The sequence below is a fragment of the Lutra lutra genome, chromosome 17, assembly GCF_902655055.1.
Source record: "Lutra lutra chromosome 17, mLutLut1.2, whole genome shotgun sequence".
NCBI classification, from domain to species: Eukaryota; Metazoa; Chordata; class Mammalia; order Carnivora; family Mustelidae; genus Lutra; species Lutra lutra.
The window spans coordinates 25,969,791-25,992,866 of record NC_062294.1 but is presented as its reverse complement, the minus strand read 5'-3'; the positions used below and the strand labels follow the sequence as shown (position 1 = coordinate 25,992,866).

Below are 23,076 nucleotides of genomic sequence, written 5' to 3'. Positions count from 1 at the left end.
CAAGAATCACTAATACCTTAAAAAACTTAAAAAAGGTTGCTGGCACAGCTGCACACTACTACCCAACAAATTACCTACTAATTGCAAAAGGAAAAAAATGTCCTTTATAATACAGCTATGGCAGTCACTACCTTAACTAAAATAGTACTTTATTACTAATGGTAAATCTGCCCAACATATGTATCTGCTGATGTGCTGCAATATGAAGTTATCACCTTGACGTATTCTTGCCAAAAATGATTAACATAAACCACATTAATATATGGCTAACACCTCTGTATCTATCAATTCCCAGGAAATAAAACGTTAAAGGGACAGGTTTAAACTACACAGGAGATCTTATCAGATAAATGGAAGTACTGGTTCATTCTACCAGGCCACTGGCCTGCACTTTTCTTTTTCTTTTCTTTCTTTTTTTTTTTTTTTTTTTGGCCTGCACTTTTCAAAAGGTCAGTAGAGAGAGAAAAAATGGGGTCTGTTCTGATTATGAAATTACAATACAAAAGCACAATGTGAACCTTAATGAAATTGTGACTTTAAAAAGTTATTAAAAACAGGGTGGCACAGTCGGCTGAGTGTCAAACTCTTGGATTTGCCTTGGGTTGTGATCTCTGCACTCAGTGCAGAGTCTGTTTGGGACTCTCCTGCCCTCAAATAAATAAATAGATCTTAAAAGTTATAAAAGATATTCTTTAGGCGACTGGAGTTTTTATAAGAGTATTTAATATTCTTAGCTGTAGTGTGTCTATGCAAGAAGGTCTTTTTTTTTTTATTTTTTTTTTTTATTTTAAATTTATTTGACTGACAGAGATCACAAACAGGCAGAGAGGCAGGCAGAGAGAGAGAGAGAAGAAGGGAAGCAGGCTCCCTGGCAAGCAGAGAGCCCGATGCGGGGCTCGATCCCAGGACCCTGGGATCATGACCTGAGCCGAAGGCAGAGGCTTTAACCCACTGAGCCACCCAGGCGCCCCAAGAAGGTCTTTTTTTAAAAAAGGATGCCTCGGGCACCTGGTAGGCTCAGTTGGCTAAGCGGCTGCCTTCAGCTTAGGTCATGATTTCGGGGTCCTGGGATAGAGCCCACATCCAGCATCCTGCTCAGCAGTGAGTCTGCTTCTCTCACTCTCCCTCTGTGCTCTCCCTCTCTCAAATAAATAAATAAAATCTTAAAAAAAAAAAAAAGAAAGAAAGAAAGAAAAAGGATGTCTTAATTTGCAGGAGATATATGCAAGTGTATGTATCTTCAAACCAGTAAAAATATATAAATAGGGATGGGCAAAATGGTGAAGGGGAGCAGGAGGTAGAGTTCCAGATACAGAATGAGTAACGAAGGAATGAAAGGTAAAGTATATAGAATATAATCAATAGTACAGTAATAATGTTGTATGTTGACAGACGGTAGCAACACTTGTGGTAGCGTAACATGGAATTGTCACATCACTATGTTGTACACCTGAAATTAACACTGTCCAATATACTTCAATAAAAAATATACGAATAACAGGGATGCCTGGGTGGCTCAGTCAGTTAAGCCACTGCACTGGGCTCAGGTCATGACCCCAGGGTCCTGGGATCGAGTCCTGCATCAGACTCCTTGCTCAGCAGTGAGCCTGTTTCTCTCTCTGCCTGCTTGTGTGCGTGCTCTCCCTCTGACAAAATCTTTAAAAAAGAGAGAGAGAGAAAAATATACGAACAACAAAAAAAGTTATTATGGTAAGATGTTAATTGTTGAATCTAGGAAGCAATTATGTTGCTCTACACTGTACTATTTTCATCTTTCTGCACATGTGAAATTTTTCTTAATAAAACTGGGGATAGGACACCTGGCCTGGGTGGCTCAGTTGGTTGAGTGGCTGCCTTTAGCTCAGGTCATGATCAGGCTCCCTGCTCAGCGGGGAGCCTACCTCTCCCACCTCTTCTGCCTGCCACTCTGCCTACTTGTACTCTCTCTCAAATAAATAAATAAAATCTTAAAAAAAAAAAAAAAAAACTGGGGATGAAGGACACGTATTACCTTTATAACTTAAAACAAAGATTACAAGCATGTAATGTGACTTCCAAAAACTGACTTTCTTTAAAGATTTTATTTTAGAACAAGAGAGAGGGAGAGCACAGAGGGAGGGACAAAGAAAGACTCTCAAGCAGAATTCCTGCACCACACTCAGGGCTCAATCCCACAACCATGAATCATGACCTGAGCTGAAAACGGGTACCAGACGCTCAACCAGACTGAGTCACTCAAGTGTCCCCCAAAAGCTGACTTTATACTCAACAGTATTTTAGCTTTTAGGACTATCAAGTAGTTTTTATAAAATGAAAGTTTAAGTAGTAGCAATTTTTTTTTTAAATCCAAAATTTAAACTCACAGGACAAGCAACTACACATAACAAAAGGCTAGATCAAAAGTGACTGAACCTCTATACAGTCCCCTCCCATTTGTAAAAATAAGGCCTCATCTCAAGCAGAGCTTTCCCAAAATGGTAGATCTTTAAGGGGTAAGAGGTAGAGCAGAGAGATAAGAATCTTCCAAGGCCTCAAGACAGTCTCCTAGATTGCTCTGAAGAGCAGTTCAAACCAGTCTACCCTCTGATAACATCAGCTGGTTAACAGAAGAAGTATTCAGGACAAGCAAAGTGGATGAGATAGATGCTCTATCATCTAACATCTGCTGTAAGAGTTTACTGAAAAGCAAGTAGCTGTCAATCTCCCACGGAAGTGCTGGAGAAGTTTACATATGCCACAGAATACAGCCAGGCCGGCCAAGATGTGACTAACCGCCAAGATGTGACTAACTGGTCCAGCATGATGATATGGAAAGACTGAGTAGCAGGTTCTTGAGAGAAGGAACTAAAACTCCTAAATCTCTTGTCTTCTCTGTTTTGGTGACATGTGAGATAGCTGTAATGTCTTACAATGTGCAATGTATACAAATTCTCATATTATATGTTTATCATTACTTTTACCTAATTATTTTTACTGCTGGGCTCAAATACATTCAAAAATGTTTAAAAGTCGATTATCATATTTTGTCCAAAAAGAAGATAAAGGGCCATCACCTTTAAATATTTCAATTTAGGGCCGCCTGCATAGCACAGAGTACTGAGCGTCCAGCTCTTGGTTTTGGCTCAGGTCATGACCTCATGGGTCCTGGGACTGAGCCCTGTGTTGCCTCCACACTCAGGAGGGAGTCTACTTGAAGATTTTCTCCCTCTACCTGCTAACACATGTGGGGGTGCTCTCTCAAATAAGTAAAATCCTTTAAAAAAAAAACCTCTCCCTCTGCCCCTTCCCCAGCTTGTACTCTAGCTCTCAAATAAACCTTAAATATTTCAATTTTAAGTCTTTGAATGGATCTAAAGATATCTTAAATATACCACCTTTATGCAAATGAAATTTCTCTCTGGTGATGACTGTCAATAATCTGGAGATCATTAAAATGTACGTAGACTTTTCAAACCATAAAACCGACATAAACCTGATTGCAGAAACAAGCTCAAATTCATTAAACTATGAAAATATTTTTAATTAGAAAAATTTACTACTACACCATTCCTTATTTCATTAGGATTGTATAAAATATACCAAATGATCTCCTTCCATTTCATTCCAGGATACTCTATAAAAAACCTTCATCTGCTAACAATGGCACTCCTATTAATTCAAATACTTTAGCCTATCTCCATGCCATATGAATACCTTAGATGCTACAGAAAAAAGTAAACACTATCTCAAGGGGCTTAACAGAATAAATACAGATTTTATTGTTCTGCTATGCAACGAAGGCAACTGTGTTTAAGAACTGGGAGATGGGTGGGTGCCTGGGTGGCTCAGTCAGAAGAGAACGATTTTTATCTCAGGGTTTTGAGTTCGAGGCCCAAGCTGGGTGTAGGAATTACTTAAATAAATTTAAAAGAAAAAAAAAGGACTGGGAGATGGGAGAGAGACCTATTTAAAATGCTGACTCCTGGGGCGCCTGGGTGGCTCAGTGGGTTAAAGCTAACCTTTGGCTGCCTTTGGCTCAGCTCATGATCCCAGGGTCCTGGGATTGAGCCCTGCATTGGGCTCTCTGCTCAGCCGGGAGCCTGCTTCCTCCTCTCTCTCTCTGCCTGCCTCTCTGCCTACTTGTAATCTCTGTCAAATAAGTAAGTAAGTAAGTAAATAAATAAATAAATAAATAAATAAAATGCTGACTCCTAAGCACCACCCTACACCCACAGAATCAAAATCCTTGAGGAAAGAATACAGAACACTGTATTCTAAGCATACTTTGCAGGTTATTCTTACGCATTTTAAAGGTTGAGAACCATTAACCTTACTAATAGCTCTGGAAAATGTTTTTTAAAAGTATACCAAATCAGGGCACCTAGATGGCTCAGTTAGTTGGTCTAACTTCAGCTCAGGTCATGATCTCAGGGTCCCGGGAGTGGGCCCCACATCAGGCTCTACAAATGGCAAGGGGAGTCTGCTTCTCCCTCTGCTCCTTTCCCCCTTTGACTCCTGCTCTCTTATTCATACAAATTTTTTTTTTTTTTTAAAGTATATCAGTGGCACCTGGGTGGCTCAGTGGTTAAGCCTCTGCCTTCAGCTCAGGTCATGATCTCGGGATCCTGGGATCAAGCCCCACATCGGGCTCTCTGCTCAGTGGGGAGCCTACTTCCCCCTCTCTCTCTGCCTGCCTCTCTGCCTACTTGTGATCTCTTGCTCTGTCAAATAAATAATTAAAATCTTTAAAAAAAAAAAAAAAGAAGAAGTGTATCAAACCTTAATGCAATCTCTACTAAGACGACAAGGAAAGCCCTTCACATCTGTTCCTTTTTCTCTCCTTAACTTCCAGTTGGGCCAAACATAGCTCTGTAAAGGCAATTTGGTCTCCCATTGCATTGAACCCAGCAATCTTGGTATTATCACATAACTTGCTCTAGATTTAAATATCAACAGGTACTTCAAGAAGCCAAATAGGCAGGGGCGCCTGGGTGGCTCAGTGGGTTAAGCCGCTGCCTTCGGCTCAGGTCATGATCCCAGGTCCTGGGTTCGAGCCCCACATCGGGCTTTCTGCTCAGCAGGGAGCCTGCTTCCTCCTCTCTCTCTGCCTGCCTCTCTGCCTACTTGTGATTTCTCTCTGTCAAATAAATAAATAAAATCTTTAAAAAAAAATTAATTAAAAAAAAAGAAGCCAAATAGGCAAGACCCAGGCTACCAGTTTATTAAACTCCAACTTCCAACATTAAAAATATATGGGGGACACCTGGGTGGCTCAGTCAGTTAAGCATACGACTCTTGATTTCAGATGTAGATACATTTTCATAATTGGAGAAAATGAGATCACTCAGCTAGACTACTTCTAAATTGGAATGGTACTTTTCAGAGTTGAAAATTTTCAAGGTCAAATTGTAGCATTATGAGGCTTAAGTATTTGTTCACCCTTTTTCTTTAGATTTTATTTCTTTATTTGATAGAGAGCGCACAAGCAGGCAAGAGTGGCAGGCAGAGGGAGAAGCAGGCTCTCCACTGAGCAGGGAGCCTGATTCAGGGCTTGAGCCCAGAACTCTGGGATAATAACCTGAGCCAAAGGCAGTTAACCAACTGAGCCACCCAGGTGCCCCTGTTCACCATTTTTTTTTTTATTTATTTTTAAGGGATCTCTACACCCACCATGGGGCATGAACTTAAAACCCCAAGATCAAGAGTTGCATACTCTACCAACTGAGCCAGCCATATGCCCCTCCATATCTGTACCTATATATATCTATATCTCTATGCTTGCTTATTTTTAGAAAGAGATCTTCCAAGCAAACGCGGGGGTGGGGGGGGGAGTGCCCGCAAAGGGAGAGGGAGAGAGACTTTTAAGCAGGCTCCACACCCAGAATGAGCCCAACTATCTCACAACCCTGAGATCATGACCTGAGTCAAAATCAAGAGTCAGCCACTAAACTGACTGAGCCGCCAGACGTCCCTAAAGACAATATTTAAGAGAACATTAAAGAACTGGACAGCAGAAGTAAGATGATTTCAAAAAACAAAAACAAAAACCCCTGTGTTGCACCTCCAAAATCACTGCCTAAATAATCGTTTTAATACCAATTCCTACCAATTTTAGGAATTTAATACCAATTCCTAAAACAAACAAACCCTGGTATCTCCAACCTGACATAAAAGATGAGTAATAAGAGTTTTAGCACCCTAAAGCCCCAATTCTACACTGAATACTCAGCAGTCATCTTTAATTCATTCCCTTTTCCTCCATCAAACAAACAACTATTTAACATCATACCATGTGAAAATGGCCTAAGTATCTATCAAAAGGGCAATGGTTAAGTAAATCATAAAAACGAATATTATGTAATAACTTAAAAAAGAAGTTAGAAAGAATGGAAATAATCTATTGGGAGGAAAGCAAGTTACAGAACAGCATTCTGCATATGTATATGTCCTTATATGCAGAGCATCTAGAATGATACAAAAATAACTATCTGAAAGGATAGATGAAAGGAGCTAGGAAGGGAACTGTAAATTTTTTTCCCATACTGAAATAGAAAAGTAATTTAAGTAAAATATCAGGTCAACAAAGTTTTGCATATTCCAAGATTATCTATACAAAATCCCTTTCCATGGAGACCATTCACCTCATTCACCGAGCAGAAAATAGTTAACACAGAATGCCTGAGACTGCTATCCTTAGACATACCAGGTTGGCCTTTGGCTGCTGTCATAACTTGATTTGGGGAAAACTAATCCCCACTCCCAGAACTAATTAAGAGTGGCTCCCTGTGCCTAAACTGTACCCAAAAATGTGATTTATGCTGAACACCTGCCTTCCTTCTGAGAACCTCAAATTTTAGTATGTCGTAGCCAAAAAAAAAAGGTGCTCACATGACAAGACCCCAGTAACAATCCTAGGCACTGATTCTCTAACACGCTTCCCCTGCTGGGCAACATTTCACACACATGTGTTGTCACAATTCCTTGCTGGAGGAATTAAGTGTGCCCGATATGACTCCACTGGGAAAGGCACTGGGAGAGGTTCAGCTTGAGAGCATGAGTCTAGTCTCCTCAGACTTCACCTTATAGGACTTTTCCCTTTTATTCTGCTCTGTATCACAGCCTTAAGTAAAACCCCCACACACTAACCCTGCCACCGGCCAAAGTGAAATGTCTTCTGGAGTTAACGGACACCCAATTTGTGGCTTTCCTTTCTCATACGTATAGAACCCATTTCAGACTTCTGGATTCTGTCATAAAGATGATCCTGGGGGGCACCTGAGTGACTCAGTCAGTTGAGTGTTTGCCTTTGGCTCAGGTCATGATCCCAGGGTTCTGGGATGAAGTCCCACATCAGGCTGCCTGTTCAGCGGGGAATCTACTTCTCCCTCTAACCCTTCCCCCTAGCTTGTGAACTCTCTCAAATAAATAAATAAAATCTTTAAAAAAAAAAAAAAAAAAAAAGACAATCCTAGAAGCCACAGGGATTGGTTTGAATATATTTTAGGGGATAAGGGAGTAGGGGAAACTAGCTACATGTTCACCCAATCTCTTCCCTCTACCTGGCTAAATTGCTAGATTACATTTCTCAGCCTCTCTTGCATAGGTGTGGCCAAGAAACCAAGTTCTAGCCAATGAAATGCAAGCCAAAAAATGATACCAGCCACTTCCAGACCTTGTCCATAAAACTACTTTGGACCCTCCCTCTAGAGAAAAGCAGTGCCGTAAGATGGAAGGAGCCTGGGTTCTTGAATTACCACAGGAAAGGTAACCTAATGAACATTCTCAATGAAAGTTATCTGAATATGGGGCGCCTGGGTGGCTCAGTGGGTTAAGCCGCTGCCTTCGGCTCAGGTCATGATCTCAGGGTCCTGGGATCGAGCCCCGCATCGGGCTCTCTGCTCAGCAGGGAGCCTGCTTCCTCCTCTCTCTATGCCTGCTTGTAATCTCTCTCTCTGTCAAATAAATAAATAAAATCTTAAAAAAAAAAAAAAAGAAAGTTATCTGAATAGAAATATCGACTCTGTTAAGCCACGGATATCTTGGAGTTGTTTGATACAACAGTAACGTGCTTTGCCTACTAACAAAGGAGAGGAACAGGTAAAAAAATTTTTAGAAGCTAGACACCTGGATGGCTTAGCCAGTTAAGCCTCCGACTCTTGATTTCAGTTCATGTCATGATCTCAGAGTCCTGAGATCAAGCTCCATGCTGGGCTTCCCCGATGAGCATGGAACCTGCTTAAGATTCTCTCTCTTCCTCTCCCTTTGCCCCAACCCCTGCTCGGGCTCTCTTTCAAATAAATAAAATATTTAAAAATACACATATTAGAAGGGAAGAGAAGTGAACGCATTCAGGAGGGAATTGCAAAGACTCTGAAACTGAATAAGCAAGTAAGGTGAACCAAAAGAAGAGTCAAAAACATTTGCACTAAGCATCTGGGTTCCACCTACTTCTGACATGAAACTGAGAAGAGAAAGTTTACATGGCAAGAAAGAAAATGAGGAATTCTATTTCGGACATATCTGGAGTGACACATACAAATGAAACCCACCGGTTGGTTGAGAATTTCAGCCTGCAGCACAGCAAGGGTGAGCTGCAAATAAAAGATTTGGGAGTTATCAACATTTAAAAGAAACATCTGAGCCTGCATAGCTCAGAAGGTTGGGTGTCTGCCTTCGGCTCAGGTCATGATCTCTAGTCCTGGGATCAAGCCCCATGTCAGGCTTTCAGCTCAGTCAGGAGTCTGCTTCTCCCTCTCTCTCTGCCTCTCCCCCTGCTTGTGCTCTCCTCTCTGTCTCTGTCTCTCTCCCAAGTAAGTAAAAAAATAAAATAAAATAATATAAAATAAAAAAGAAACAGCAAAGGAGAAGTACAGAAAGAAAATAAGGGTTTTAGAATCCTGAAAAAGCTTAGCATTTTAAAGGTGGCTGGATGGGGCGCCTGAGTGGCTCAGTGGGTTAAGCCGCTGCCTTCGGCTCAGGTCATGATCCCAGGTCCTGGGTTCGAGCCCCGCATCGGGCTTTCTGCTCGGCGGGGAGCCTGCTTCCTCCTCTCTCTCTGCCTGCCTCTCTGCCTACTTGTGATTTCTCTCTGTCAAATAAATAAATAAAATCTTAATTAAAAAAAAAAAAAAAAGGTGGCTGGAAAAAAAGGAACTCGGGATGCCTGAGTGGCTCAGTTAAGTGTCTGCCTTTGGCTCAAGTGATGATTTCAGGGTCCTGGGATTGAGTCTTGCAACAGGCTCCCTGGAACCTGCTTCTCCCCTCTGTCTCTGCCTCTCTGTCTCTCATGAATAAAAAAGTAAACAAAATTTAAAAAAAAAAAAAAAGAAAAAAAAGATAAACTCAAGAAGGGAAATGAAGAGTAGCTAGACAGGTAGAAGAAGCTTGGACTGCATATTATCAGAAGCCAAGCAGAGTCCTCCTCTACTTAGTATTAATAAGTAAAACCTACGAACAGATAACATTCCCTAAAAAGAGCTCCAAGGACGAATCTTTGGCAAATGTCCACTGTGGCAGGCAGCCTCTAAAATAACCCCAACAATCCCTGCCTAATAGGTCTATCCTTATGTAATCCCCTCCCCATACAAGTGGGATGGACCTTAATTAAGAGTGGCTTCAAAAGAAAACAGTCCTTTCAAAGATTAAACTACAAAAAGACTGACTTCTACCTTGTTTACCTCTCTCTGAGCCTGTGCTCCAAGAAAAGCAAGTTGCCATGTTGTGAGTAACCCTATGGAGAACGCACATGTGACAAGCAACAGATGTCTGCCAACCAACAGCCAGCAAGGATTTGAAGCCTGCCAACTGCCAGGTGAGTGAGTTTATAAGAACTCTCCACCCTTCAGCCTTGGGCTGACTACTGCCTGTGGATACCTGCACTGCAACTTTGTGAAAGACACTGAGTCAAAAGCAATCAGCCAAGTGTGTCTGTGAAATAAAGAACAAGTCTTAAGTGGCTGAATTTGGGGGTACTTTGCTATGCCACAACCAATAATTTATACATCCATATGCTATGAAAACCATGGGGGAGAGATTTTACAAAGGTATAGTTGTCAGAGGCGCCTGAGTAGCTCAGTTAGTTACACATCTGACTCTTGATTTTACCTCCGGTCATGATCTCAAATCCTGTGATGAGCTTTCCACTAAGCAGGGAGTTGTTTTTTTTTTTAACTTTAAAATTTTGGTTACAGTTTCACTTTTGTTTTCTTAACAAGTCTACTGTTTAATCTCTCAGGATAAAAAAAAATTATTAAGATTCTAAAGAATTAAACAACAAAGGGATGTCAAGGGAATAAGCAGGGAGTCTTTTTGAGATTCTCTCACCCTCTCCTGCAGCCTCTCCCCCCTCACCCCGCATGCACATGTGTGTTTGCTCTCTCTCAAAAATAAAAATATTTTTTAAAATAAAGGTATAGGGGCACCTGGGTGGCTCAATCGTTAAGCATCTGCCTTCATCCTAGGACCCTGGGATCATGACCTGAGCTGGAGCCCCGCGTCAGGCTCCCTGCTCAGCAAGAAGCCTGCTTCTCCCTCTCCCACTCCCCTTTCTTGTGTTCCCTCTCTTGCTGTGTCTCTGTCAAATAAATAAATAAAATCTTAATAAATAAATAAATAAATAAATAAATAAAGGTATAGTTGGCAGTGTACAAAAAGTATATGGGAATTATAAATTCCCGGAATCAGCAACTAAGTGATCATTAATAACTTTCAAGAGAGGGAAGTTAGTGGTTACCAGGAGGCAGGCTAAGAATCCTCCATAAGTGGACAATGCATGAGGTAATAAGACCAGGGTCTAGCTCAAGCCCCAGCCCCTCCAAAATCTCCCAAACCACTTCAGATCATCTACAGGATAATCTACTAATCTATCTCTCTTCCTCTTTAGTATGTATGATGCACTAAAAAATTTAATCACACTGCTCACTATTGTTTCATGTATATTATCCCTTACATTGGCTCCCAGAAACATACATGCCTTGGGTTTATTCCACAGCTCTTCCTCACCATCACTGCCAACCGGCTTTGAGGGCACTGAAAACATTCCAGAACCCTGATAAATCCATTATCGTATCAATTTCTAGTTCCCTAAAATACAATTTGACTAGATATAACAGCAAGCAAAATGTAGCCAAAGTTTGGGAAACTTCTTCCATCTTCATCACCCATGAAATAGAGATAATTTTCCATAATCTCATTTCAGGTTAGTCTTTGTTTTGTTTTTGTTTTAAGTAGGCTCCATGCCCATGCCCATGCCCATACCCAGCATGAAGCCCAACACAGAGCTTGAACTCACAACCTAAAGAGATCAAGACCTGAGCTGAGATCAAGAACCGGATGCTTAACCAACTGAGCCACCCAGGCGCCCCAAGACTGATTAGTCTTTAACTACAGAAGCATCTCGACTTATGTGTCACTAAGAAAGTTTACTTGGTAATACTTTTCTAACATGAAACACTGGGGTGCCCAAATATGGGTGGGCATATTATGTGACTGCCTTCAGCTCAGGTCCTGATGGTCCTGGGATTGAGCCCCATGCCAGGCTCCTTGTTCAGCAGGGAGCCTAATTCTCCCTCTCCCTGCTACTCCACCTGCTTGTGCTCTCTCTGTGTCAAATAATAAAAATTAAAAAAAAAATAAGATTATGATACATCCAATTTCAGAGTTGTTAAAATGTTGACAATGTTTTAGAATCAGTGAAATACACTATTCCTTCTCTTCATGTAGTCTTCTCATTTGGGACACTGTAAAATTAAATTTTAAGAAATTTGTAATTTACACCAAAAATAATTGACTCTAAAGTAAATAAAAGAATGATGAAAAGAAATCTTCCTCAAGAGGTTATTTACTGGGACACCTAGGTGGCTCAGTTGGTTGGGCGGCTGCTTTTGGCTCGGGTCATGATTTCAGAGTCCTGGGATCGAGTCCCACATCGGGCTCCTTGCTCGGCAGGGAGCCTGCTTCTCCCTCTGCCTCTGCCTGCCACTCTATCTGCCTGTGCTCACTCTCGCTCTCTCTCTCTCTGACAAATAAATAAATAAAATCTTAAAAAAAAAAAAAAAAAAGAGGTTATTTACTGGAATAAACTAGAGGGCAATGTAATCTCCAAAAGCATTCCAAAATTTGTAGGAGTGGGAGAGACACTGGCACTTAATGAGAATTAGAGATGAAATAACCAAAGATGGACACCACCACAAACAAAGAACTATCCTGCCCAAACACCAATAGTGCCCTTGCTAAGAAAATGGCTTTGCATCTATTTTCTGTAGGGTGAGCCCTAGATGTGAACACCTCAAGTCTGGCTCTCCACAAAGTTAACACAAAGCCAAGCACAACTTAAATTCATCAGACAGTAAGAAATAGTATATGACTAATATTAAGTGGCTACCACAACGTATCACAGAAAACAGTTTAGGTACCTTTACTATACGTTATTAACCCAGTCAAATATTTTCTGAGTACTTACATGTGTCAGGTATTTGAAATATATGGGTGAAAAGACATTCATAAATTCCTGCATTTCCACTGGAGGTGAGAAATAATAATCTTTGCTCTTTTTTTTAGATTTTTTATTTATTCATTTGACAGACAGAGATCACAAGCAGGCAGAGAGAGAGGAGGAAGCAGGCTCCCCGCAGAGCAGAGAGCCCGATGCGGGGCTTGATCCCAGGACCCCGGGACCACAACCCGAGCCAAAGGCAGAGGCTTTAACCCACTGAGCCACCCAGGCACCCCGAGAAATAATAATCTTAAGAAATAATGAAAGGGGGGAACCTGGCTGGCTCAGTCAGTAAAGCATGTCTCTTGATCTCAGGGTTGTGAGTTTGACCCCCAAATGGGAGGAGAAATTACTTTAAAAAATGAAAAGAGCCACCTAGGTGGCTTAATTGGTTGAGAATCTGCCTTAGGCTTGGGGTCGTGGTCCCAGGGTCCTGGGATCAGCCCCGAATCAGGCTCCCTGTTCAGAAGGGAGTCCACTTCTCCCTCTCCCTCTGCTGATCCCCCTACTTCTGCTCTCTCTCTCTCTGTAATAAATAAGTAAAATCTTTTTTAAAAATGAAATATTAAAAAGTACATATGAGGGGCACCTCGGTGGCTCAGTCGTTAAGCATCTGCCTTTGGCTCGGGTCATGATCCCAGGATTCTGGGATCGAGCCCCACATCAGGCTCCCTGCTCAGTGGGAGGCGTACTTCTCCCTCTCCCACTCCCCCTGCTTGTGTTCCCTCTCTTGCTCTGTCAAATAAATAAATAAAATCTTTAAAAAATATATATGAGAAACATGTTAGGAGATGCTAAGTACTACAGACAAGAAAACAGCAAGATAAAGGGAACCAAATAGGGAGACTGAAGGGCTGCAATTAGTGTGGTGGCCAGAGAGAGCCTTACTGAGAAAGAAGTCTTTTAAGATTTTATTTATTTAGGGGCGCCTGGGTAGCTCAGTCATTACACGTGTGCCTTCAGCTCAGGTCATGATCCCAGGGTACTGGATAGAGCCATGCATCGGGCTCCCCACTGTGTGGGGAGCCTGCTTCTTCCTCTGCCACTGCTTGTGTTCCCTCTCTATGTCTTTCTCTGCCAAATAAATAAATAAATAAATAAAATCTTTAAAAAAAAAAAAAAGAAGAAGAAGAAGAAGAAAAGATTTTCTTTATTCATCTGACAAAGAGCAAGCCGGAGAGCACAAGCACAGAACACAGCAGAGGGAGAGAAGCAGGCTGCCCGATGATCGGGGAGCCCGAGGAGTTCCGGGGCTTAGCCATGCACACATATCAGAGAAAAATGTTCTAGGCAGAAGGACTGGTCAGTTGGTGCAAAGGCTTCCTAAGAGAGTGCGTGGCATGTGTAAGGCAAAAAGCAAGGAGGCCAAGGGTACTTGAAAAAAACCAATAGGAGTGGGGGGACAGGAGGTAGAGAGAGTAGTTGGGGAGAAGGCAGAATATGTGAGGAGGTATAGGGCAGAGTTAAATCCTGTAAGTAATGAAGGACTCTGGCTTTTACTAAAGACAAATGGAGAATCAACAGGTGTTTCTCAACAGGATGACAAGATAGGATTTTCAAAACATTAAGAATCACTTTAGATGATGAACTGAAAACAAACTATAGGGGACCAAGGGTAGAACCAAGGTAGATAATAATAGCACATTATGAGAGAATTAGTCACTGAAACCCAAACACAGAAGACCTCTACAAAGTTTTATACAAATATTCCACAACTAAGTTAGCATATTAAGGTATCGTACCAATGTTTTGTGGTTGCCATAAGGCTTAGTGATTGGGCGTGACTAAGTATTTTCATATAACTTCTACATTTTACATTTGGACAGATAACCTCAATGCCTACAATCTCTGGCATGTTTGCCTGTTTGAAAAGGGAAGAGGAGTATTTAAGATTTTATTTTCATTATTATTTATTTAGAGAGAGAGGCAGAGATGTGGGGGAAGGGAGAGAGGGAATCTTAAGCAGACTCCATCAAAGCTCAGAGCCTGGGGGCGCCTGGGTGGCTCAGTGGGTTAAGCCGCTGCCTTCGGCTCAGGTCATGATCTCAGGGTCTTGGGATCGAGCCCCGCATCGGGCTCTCTGCTCAGCAGGGAGCCTGCTTCCTCCTCTCTCTCTGCCTGCCTCTCTGCCTGCTTGTGATCTCTGTCTGTCAAATAAATAAATAAAATCTTTAAAAAAAAAAAAAAAAAAAAAAAAGCTCAGAGCCTGGATGCAGGGCTTGATCTCACAAACCTGACATGAAATCAAGAGTCCGTCACTTAACTGACTTAACCACCCAAGCTCCCCAGTTGTTTTTTTTTTTTAAGATTTATTTATTCGACAGAGAGAGAGAGAGAGACTGAAAGAGGGAACACAAGCAGGGGGAGTGCAAGAGGGAAAAGCAGGCCTCCCACTATGCAGGGAGCCCAGTGTGGGGATTGGTCACGACCAAGACAGACGCCCAACCAACCAAGCCACTTGAGTGTCCCCACAAGACTTTATTTTTTAACCAATCTCTATACCCAACATGGGGCTCAAACCTACAACCCCAAGATCAAGATTTGCAAGGTCGGGGTGCCTGGGTGGCTCAATCGGCTAATCATCTGCCTTATGCTTGGGTCAGGGTCCCAGGATAGAGCCCTGCACCTGGCTCCCTCCTCAGCAGGGAGTCTGCTTCTCCCTCTCCTCCTAGCTCCTGCTCCATCTCTCTCAAATAAATAAAAATTTTTTTAAGAAAATTTGAAACCTCTACCAACTGAGCCAGCAAGGTGTCTCCCCTTTTTTTAAAACACTATTTGTTTCCTTTTTTAATATATATATTTTTAAGTAATCTCTACACCCAGTGTGGGGCTCGAACTCATGACCCCAAGATCAAGAACCACAGACTCTACCAACTGAACCAGCCAGTCACCAAGGGAAGGGGAATAGTCTTAAGATATTCATGCCATGGGGGCGCATGGGTGGCTCAGTGGGTTAAAGCGTCTGCCTTCAGCTCAGGTCATGATCCCAGGGTCCTGGGATCGAGCCCCACATCGGGCTCTCTGCTCTGCAGGGAGCCTGCTTTCTCCTCTCTCTCTCTGCCTGCCTCTCTGCCTACTTGTGATCTCTGTCTGTCAAATAAATAAATAAAATCTTTTAAAAAAGAAAAAGACATTCATGCCATAACTGCGGGTATACACATGGCAGACTTAACTATTACCCAAACTAAAGAGCACAAACAAGTGGAAATAATCCAATCATGAACATCCAAGTATTATGTATTACTGAGCTAAGAAAAGCCTAGTATAAAACTTTTTTTGGAACCCACCTGACAAGAGTTAAGGAAATATTCAAAGGTATAATGGTCAACAAGTAGTAAACAGGTTTGAAATGAGGTAATAACAAACGGAGCAAGAGCTGAACTGCTTCCTAACCATGCCACTTTAAACAAGCAGTTTTACCAGACTCAATAGAATCTTAATAGAAACCGTTAAAGAACATTTAATAGTCTTTTGTAGATACTTTCCAGAATTTTACAACACTTGATCCAATCCATACACCAGCACAGTATGACATAGTTAGCAAATAAATCCCTATCTTTTTCATTTATTTTTTTAAGTAAGCCCTACAGCCAGCGTGGGGCTTGAACTCATGACCGGGAGACCTAGAGACCCATGCTCTACAGACTGAGCCTATGGAAAACCCCAATAAACCCCTATTTTTTAAAAACTGAGAAAGTGAACCAGAAAGTATGTCTACTCCAAAATCAGGAAACAATCAAGTTCCTGCTGTGGAATCAAATGAATATTCAGAAGCATCTTCCCACTAGTAATTACAAAACTATAAAGCTACATAAATCAATATACTTGACTACTAAAAGTATCCTTCTTTGAGCTACCTTTTTTTATTTTTTTAAGATTTTATTCATTTATTTGGCAGAGATCACAAGTAGGCAGGCAGAGAGAGGAGGAAGCAGGCTCCCTGCTGAGCAGAGCCCAATGCAGGGCTCGATCCCAGAACCCTGAGATCATGACCTGAGCCAAAGGCAGAGGCTCAACCCACTGAGCCACCCAGGTGCCCTGACTTTGAGCTACTTTAAAAATATCGCTACACCGAGGTGCCGGGGTAGCTCAGTTGGTTGGGTATCCAACTGCTTCTTTTGGCTCAGGTTGTGGTCTCATGGGTGGTGGGATTGGGCTGGAGCTGGGCTCTCTGCTCAGGGAGTCCATGGGGGATTGTTTCTCTCCCTCTGTTCCCCCCTTACACACTTACACATACTCTCACTCTCTCAAATAAATAAATCTTAAGAATATAGATAGGTTAAATATATACATATTAAGTATATAATTATATATATTATATACATATACAACTATACCAAGAAAAAACTTATTCATTAAAACCTAAATCCCTCCCTATACTTTGGAGATCTTAAAAGTACAAGTTAATTTACACTGAGTTAAATAATGACCACTCACAGTAACTGTAACAGAAAAGACCACATTTGTGTCAGTTATGAGTTTTACATTTTCACACTGAAGAGAAGAAACATTCAAATCTTTTGTCCTACAAAAAAAACTGCTGAGGAAAAAAAAATCTGTATTTGCTTTGGTCACAACTAAGAAAATCTCTTCCAAAAAAAAAAGATCATCCAAATAAATATTGGCAGTATCTCACAATATATCTAGGTCAAGCTGTTACAGTATGCATATGAAACTTATACAGTTCTGTGTCAATTATGTCAATAAAATGGGGGGAAAACACAGATTAGAAGTAAAGAAAAAAAAAATCTCCCTAGGTAATTACCTAAGAAACAGTTTAATTCTGCAGAATTATTATTAATAGAGATAGTCATGATGTGCTAAAGACTCCAGAGATTTTAATTATACAATAACACTCTCAAAAAACAAATGGTCAACCACGAAGACTATGTTTTTTTTTTTTTTTTTTTTTAAAGAGAGCTTGAATTCACAACCCTGAGAGATCAAGACCTGAGCTGAGGTCAAGAGTCAGCCGCCTGGAGCACCTGGGTGGCTCAGTTGGTTTAACATCCAACTCTTGATTTCGGCTCAGGTCATGATCTCAGGGTCATGAGATCAAGCCCCTCACTGAGCTCTGCACTTAGCAAAGTCGGCTTCCCCTTCCCTTGCTCTCACGTGTTCTCTCAAATAAATAAATCTTTAAAAAAAAAAAAGAAAGAAAGAAAGAAAGAATTGGACACTTAACCGACCTTGCCACCCAGGTGACTCTGTGCTCTTTTTTGATGAATTCATACATCTTTCTTTCCCTTGTACTGAACTCAAGCGGAATGTGGAAAGACAGAATGAACATTAGGGTACAGCAGGAAAACCTGGTCTGCCTGACCTTAAACTAAGAAAGTCACCTTACCCTCCTCGGCTTCACTTTCCTAAAGGATGATACCATAATTCTATATGGCTAGCTTTTAAAGTTTAACCATCTAAAAGACACCAACAGAATTAGAAGTATACAGTCCCAAGAAAAACACTATAAATCTACCCAAGGGTAATAAATGAAGCATCACTCAATTACAATTCAGGGCAGTAACATGTTTCGGGGTGGGGGTGATTACCCACTATGAGGCAGAAAATTTATAAGGCAAAACAGTATATGCTATAGGTAAGTGAAACTGTCTAAGAGGTATAGGAAAATCAGGGCAGAGATGTATATAGACACATACGAGTTTGAATGACAGATGTTTTGGGAGACACAGTGACATCACATATAAGAGAGGCAAAGATGTATTAGGAACCACTGTTCAACAGTCTTGTGACTATAGCATAAGACAGTAATATGATGCCACAGGTAGGGAGGGATCAACACTTACACAGCGCCCAGCATGAGATGTGAAGGACTTCTGAGCAGAGGATCACTGTTTTCAAACCAGCGATTTAGGAGGCAATTCAGCAGTAAAGAGTTAACTATATTCCTGGAATTATTTACATTTGGAATGCATTTACATATTATGTATGTAATTTTAAAAAACAATAAACAAATCCTGAGGGAAAGATACTGAAGATTAGTTAGAAAGCTACTGCAGGGATGTCTGGGTGGCTCGGTTGGTTGGGCAGCTGCCTTCGGCTCGGGTCATGGTCCCGGCGTCCTGGGATCGAGTCCCGCGTCGGGCTCCTTGCTCGGCGGGGAGCCTGCTTCTCCCTCTGCCTCTGCCTGCCATTCTGTCTGCCTGTGCTCGCTCTCTCTCCCTCTCTCTCTCTGACAAATAAATAAAATCTTTAAAAAGAAAAAAAAAAAAAAAGCTACTGCAAAGGGGTGACTGGGTGGCTCAGTCAGTTGAGTGCCAACTCTTGATTTCAGTTCAGGTCAGGTCACGACCTCTGGGTCTGGGATTAAGCCCCAAGTCTGCTTGGGATTCCCTCCCTCTCTGTGCCCCTCCCCCTGCTCACTCATGCACTCTCTCTAAAATAAATAAGCTCTTTCAAAAGAAAAAAAGCAAGAAAAGAAAGATAGCTATGGCAAAAAAGGCAAGTTGGGGGGGGGGGCAGGTTGGCTCAGTAAATAGAGCATTAGGGCTCTTGATCTTGGCATCATGAGTTCAAGCCCAAGTTGAGGATAAAGGAAAGAAAGGGTCTGAAACAAAGGGTTAACTGTTCTTACGATTAGTCTAAAAATTTAAAACTAACATTGCATTTCAAAACTGAGTTATAAATCCAAGGTGACAAACTTTAAAACTGTCTGAAATGGAAAATGCTGAGCTCTTAATGAGGATTAAGAACAGTAAGATGAGGTTTTCGAAATACGCCTTCACTCCCTTTTATATTTTATATAATTAGCGCAACACACACACACACACAAACACACACACACACTTCTCCTGCAGACAATTTAACATCTCAGTCAACATTTTACGAATTTCCTCCTAACAACTGTTAACAAAATTAACCTAAACATTTTATCCTGGAGGTTTATGCTGAGCTTTCCAACATTAAACACAGAAATGCATTTCTTAAATCTACACTTCCAAAGACGCTGCATTTCCTTCAAATCTCAACACAGGGTTTCAGATTAAGTCTACACCTCTAATTACTGAGTTCTTAAAGGTGCTTTTTTCCCCCCAGATTTTATTTATTCGTCAGAGGGGGAGAGGGAGAAAAAGTGAGAGCGCACAGCAGAAGAACAGCAGGCAGAGGGAAAAGCAGGCTCCCCACTGAGCAAGGAGCCTGATAAGGGACTTGATGACCTGAATGGAAGGCAGACACTGACCAACTGAGCCACCCAGGGGTCCCTTAAACATGCTTTTCAATAAACAATTTGTTTTATTTGCTTTGCTACATTCTTACAAATGTAAGAGTGAAAAGTACATTAAACTATTGCATAAAGATTTTGAGCCCATTTGAGCTTTGAAACACGCCTCTTAAAATTGTGAGCAAACAGAAAAGGAACTATAGGATTTTTCTATATATAAGGCCTTAAAATAAGACTCAGTGGGATGCCATTTTCAAAGGTCCCAGCAGGAAGTTCAGTTTGGTCAGAGAGCCATTTAAGAAGTGCCTCAGCTAATATTTTTAAATGACTTGAAAGTTAGTTTTGTACTTTAATAAAGGATACTAAGTTCATAAAATACAGCATTTCAAAATGGCAGGCTATTATTTTTGGTCATTCCAGGAGTATAAACATCTTACCAAAAATTAGTATCTTAAAGAACATGTGAGCATTCAATTAGAATTACTATGGATAAATTCCCTACCATGGCACTGAATGCCAAAGATTTACTACCTCATAGAACCAAATAAAAATTCAAGTTCAGGGGCGCCTGGGTGGCTCAGTGGGTTAAAGCCTCTGCCTTCAGCTCAGGTCATGATCCCAGGGTCCTGGGATCCTGGGATCCAACCTGAGCCCCGCATCCAGCTCTCTGCTCAGCGGGGAGCCTGCTTCCTCCTCTCTGCCTACTTGAGATCTCTGTCTGTCAAATAAATAAATAAAATCTTTAAAAAAAAAAAATTCACGTTCATCACCCTAGGTTGGTTAAAAAGAAAGCTTTTCATGACTGCAAATCAGAATCTAAACAAAAACATGCTTAGAAAAAGCAACATGCAAGAGTAATATGCAATTAGTTTTCAAGCAATGTCTTGAAGAGATAGCGAGCACTTCCTCTCCTGCCTTCACACAGTAGTTTGTTTCTAAATGACAAACCCAAAGTTAGAAGAATGTCACAGTACTTAGCCTGACAAGATTCCATGTTGAAGAGACCAGGATTTAAACAAGCCCAGCAGAAACTCAGAAACTAGAGAGAGATTTAAAAAAAGAAAGAAAAAAAGAACAAAACCTAAGCCAAAAACTAATCCATCTGAGTGTTTAGAAACCAAGTGCATTTCAGTTCAGTTCCACCACATGCCACAAAACCCTGCCTTAGAACTTCTATGGTTACATACACTCTTAGGCAAGAAAGGGAAATGTTTTCAGTTATTAATGGTCAAGTCTTTGTGCCTTGATTCTAGAGTTAAGTTTCCAATGAAGGACTTGGGACCCACACTTGTTGAAAAGGGACCAACCCTCTCAACTCAACAGGTTTTATCAACATGCTACCATTTCAAAGTACAACTAGATGCCTAAAACTTTATGTATCATCAGCTCATTTTCTCCTTAGACAAGGTAACAATCTGCAGTGTCCTAAAACAAGACAATTTAAACTGTTACCATATATCTTATTTATAGCTAAAATACTATCCTGCCCAGCTTTAGAAGAGTGAGAATGTCAACCTGAGCCACAGATTACTAACATATTATACCCAAATACCTCAACATAAACAGGTTTGTTCATGTGTTTGCCCTGCTTTCTAATTTTCTACCTGTCCTCCCTTTTTTTTTGGGGGGGGGGGGGGTTCCCTACGTATTCCTATCAAACAGATTGTCATGAAAGCAATGGCCAGAATTCCCTGCCGCCGCCCCCCCCCCCCGGGGCAAAATACGAAAGTATATTTATTCGCTGTTAAAATAAATCTCCCAAGGCAATAGAATTATACAGAAATAAGGAGAAAAATTAAGTATCATTACTCAGCTTACAGGAAGAAAGCAGACTTTTTATTAGAGTCCTAAGAAATGTGGCGTTTGACTGGGTGGCTTCAGGGTAGAAGTTTTCTTCTCAAAGTTTATTTTAAACACAGCCTTTCCAAAGCCACAGGTATCAGGCATCTTTTTTCATTTTTAACTACAAACTGTACTCCTAGCGGGGGGTAGTCATCTGTGTGAGGCTAGTTGGGTGAATTCTGCAGAGGGACTGGTACGGAATAGGAGTGTTTCTCGTTTGGCCTTAAGCAACCTCCCTACACGACCTGTAGGAAGGAAATCTCTCCCCAGCGTCGAGGCCTACAAACGTCCGGCTCTCTAAGGGGACACTTCCCGTGGGAGAGCAAAACCGCCACTCCATCTCAGACACCGGCCCAAGTGGGTGAGGGCCGACTTCGGAGAAAAGTCTGAGCGCCCCGGCGCGCGAGTGGAACAAAACCTGTGGCAAGAAGTAATGAGGAAGTACTGGCTCCCGCCCGCCCCTCCCACCGGCGGATACCGAAACACCCGGGGTTTGACAACGTGCTGGGGACAGAGGGAGGGGGACTGCCAGCTCCAGGTCGACCAAAAAGAACCAGGAGCCTGCAACTACTCCAAACATGGACCCTCGCCTCTGGAACTAGGCCTCGGGGGCCGAAGCCAACTGCACCCATCCGGAAGCCCAGAGAGAAAGGGTCAGTTGAGGAGCTCGTGGGCTCTGAGGAGAGTGCAGCCCGCGCGAAGCGAGGCCCAGCCGCCCGAACTGCCGCCACCGCCGCCCTCAGAGCCTCCAGGCCCCGGCCGGGGACCACCCCGCGCTCTGCCCTCAGCTCCGTGAAGCCTTCGTCCCGGCCTCTGCTCTTCAGAGCCCAAAGACTCCGCGAGCCGTGGGAAGAGTCCGCCCTCTCCCGCCTCGCCACTTCCCCGTCCCGACTGCCCCTCACTCCGCGGAGCTCCGGGAAACGCTCCCAATGGCCCCTGGACCACCCCCGTTCCTTCGCCCACCGGCGCTCGCGTTCCGCAGCTGACACCGCCAGCCGGCCCCAGCCACCGACCCCGGCCCACCTCACCTCAGGCGGTTCCGGCAGCGCTGGACACAGGAAACTCCTGAGTCCCCGACTCCGGCTCTCCTCGACCCCCTCTTCGGTTAACTCCGCTTGTTTCTCTACAAAATGGCGCCGGAGGTCGCGCGCTCACGTCGCGGCCTTTCCCCTCCCCGTTCCCATTTCATCATTCGCTGCCCGCCCGAGGAGGGATGGCCCAAGCATCAGCCAATAATCGTACCCAGCCCGTGACTGCCGCCCAATCACCGCCAGGTGCCCGCGGATTTAAACCAATCACACACTTTCACTCGCAGAAGTCAAGGAAGAAACCAGGCTAGCAACTACCAATCCGGACTCCTACTTCGCGGGCTTTGGCCAATTGCCGCTCACCCGTCCCTGGGGATTGAAGACGGAGCACTCGCGCCTGCGCTCGACAGGAAGACCAATGGGGAGACGCAGATAACTTCGATTTGGGGCTTCACAGACTTCCCACCTGCCCTCGAGGTCTTCGACCAATAGGGGCCTGGCATTGCCTCTGAGAAACAATAAATAAGGGAGGGGGCCCATAAACCCTCGCCAAC

The 23,076-nt window shown here is 42.5% G+C and overlaps 1 protein-coding gene across 6 annotated transcripts in view; it reads right to left on the bottom strand.

Annotated features, from left to right (window-relative positions):
• The window catches only part of CNOT1 (CCR4-NOT transcription complex subunit 1), a 112,085-nt gene extending 89,412 nt beyond the window's left edge, over positions 1-22,673 (bottom strand). For all 6 annotated transcript variants that reach the window (XM_047711349.1, XM_047711352.1, XM_047711351.1 and 3 more), the window contains exon 1: positions 22,523-22,673. The gene's annotated coding sequence lies outside the window, so the exon portion shown is untranslated. The remainder of the gene's footprint in view (positions 1-22,522) is intronic.
• Positions 22,674-23,076: the final 403 nt, after the last annotated feature.